Here is a 2,613-nt window from a genome sequence, read left to right on the forward strand (position 1 = left end):
TTAAAAAATATATATCAATATTTTTCAAATTTTAACACATAATAAAATCAAAATTACAAACCATAAAATAACAAATATGAGCATAAGTTTAAAATTATAATCTCAATCTCAATAATAAAAATAATAAAAATATAAGCATACTATAAAATATCAATATTACAACTTAACAATAATAAATTTTGATTTTGAAATAAAATCTAAATAAGTTAAAACGGGTTGATTTCGTGTTAAATATGTTAATCCATTTTGACCCAAATCTGTTAATATCAAACCTAAACTCGTTAATTTTGTATTGGGTTCATCGATTGTGTTACATATTACCACCCCTAATTTAATTGGACCAATGGGACATTATCTATTAATTTATAGTATGTTTGACGAACATGTTTGATGGGAATCAAGGTAGGCCTAATCTTAAAAATCATTTGCAAGTTTCAGATAGGCCAATTGCAACATCATGAGCTAAGAAGATCAATGAAGCAATGCAAGAATTGGTACAATCCACTTGGGAAGAGTCTAGCAAGAGTCGAATATTCAAGATGAGTTTCAGAGAATGAGATCTAGTGATCATCCACGTAATACAATCTATGGAAGAGTGCAACATAAATTAGGGTCTATTATTATGATTATGTGATTGAATGCCTTGTACTTGTTTATTTTATTAAATGGGCTTATTTTATTAGTTATAAGAATTAGTTTAGAATAATTAGGTTTAAGGATGTTTGGCCTACATATGTCTTATTTCTTATGAACTAGGGTTTTTGGGAAGGTCTTGTATTTTGACCAATGGCTTATTTGGAAAATTACTTTTTAAGAACTAGGGTTTAAAGAAGTACTGTAGCCGAGTTACTGTAGCTGCTGCACTATTAATCCAGGGGTAGTTTTGGAAGAAAGGGTTTTATTTTGATTAGGGTTTTAATTAGATTTTGGTTTAAATACTCTTTGTAGCCTCATTTTAAGCAATTTATGAAATTTGATGAATTTATCCATTTTGTGAGTTGAGTTTTACTCCTCCTATTCTTGATTGAACTTTTGAACTTATTAAAGATAAATTGCAACATTTGTGACTTTCCTCTTTGTAATCTGGGTTCTTGAGACAGTTCTTCAACGGGTCTAGATTTTAATATAATCTAGGTTCTTGAAACGAGTTCTCAACGAGTCTAGATTCTCCATCCATTGACTTGATTTTGGCTTTCTTGGGTGAGTTTTCAAATTGATTGTGGGTTCAACGGATTCAATTCCCAAGGGTTCATATCATTTGGTATCAGAGCTCGGTTTTCAATCAGGTGTGATTCTATCTTTTAATTCTAGTATCTTTAAATTTAATTATAAGGCTTCATTGTTCTAGGGTTTTTGGTTTGGTTGAAATTTGCATTAGTTAGGGTTTCAAAATTCTAGGATTTGTTGCATCTCTAGGTATGTTGATTGCTTAGAGTGTCGTTTCATTATTTCTCTTCTACTTCATTGTCAATTTTTGTATGCTTGAATTCAATTGCTTGATTTTCATAATTGAATATTACTGTTTGTGATTGAATTAGAGAAAAAAAAAGAAAAATCGAAAAAAAAAAACCAAGAAGAAGAAAAGAAAAAGTAGCATATTCAAATATTGCTACATAGTTACAACAAAAAGAAAGAAAGACATTTGTTGATTGAGTTTTATCATCAAAGGGACTGAATATATATTTCTACTTGGTATCTTGTTTTATAATTACTCTTTCCCTCGCATAAATTCCTTGAGTCTCGTGTCATTTTATTTGTTCCTTGTTTCTTATTTTTGTTTCTTGAATCTATATTACTGGTTGGAATAATACAAAGTTGTATTGTCTTGATTTAGTTAAACTAATTCTTAAAGAACTTGAGCAGAAAAACTATTAAGGTAAAAGGCAATAGAGTGTAAGACTATTATTTAGAAAAAGTCAATTAAGGGTGAAACACGAGTGGAGTGCCATTATTCCAGTGTAAATACGTAAAGGAGTGTGTGAGGTTTTTCACTAACATTTTTTTTGTGCAACACATTACGATATCTCATAGGAGGTACTCATCACCAAAGGAGATGACAGATAACTCATCATTTATATTGCAAGCCATACAACAACAGATTGAGCAGTTGAACTTGGTGTTGGGTGAAATAAGGGATATGATGGATCATCACAAGAAATGGTAATTAAAAATCTACAGGGCAGGAGAGATAAGAGGTGACGTGAGTCTAATGTTGAAAATGGGTATGAGAATGAAGAGTATGGTGATTATCTTGTTGCCAGGTGTGCACTCAATACACAAATTAAGATGGATGATGCAGAACAACAGATGGAGAACATTTTTCATACTAGATGCCACGTCATCAGTAAGGTATGTAGTATGATTATTGTTGAGAGGAGTTGTATTAATTTGGCTAGCACTACTTTAGTTAAGAAATTGAATTTACCTGCCTTAAAACACTATAAACTATACAAGCTACAGTGGTTGAGTGATTGTGAGGAAGTTAGGGTTAATAAGCAAGTGCTAGTTTCTTTTTCAATTCAAAAATACCAGGATGTGGTGCTTTGTAATGTAGTGCATATGCATGCTGGCCATATTTTGTTGGGGAAGTTATGTTAGTTTGGTAGGAAGGTG

Source organism: Juglans regia, chromosome 6 (genome assembly GCF_001411555.2).
Source record: "Juglans regia cultivar Chandler chromosome 6, Walnut 2.0, whole genome shotgun sequence".
Lineage (NCBI taxonomy): Eukaryota > Viridiplantae > Streptophyta > Magnoliopsida > Fagales > Juglandaceae > Juglans > Juglans regia.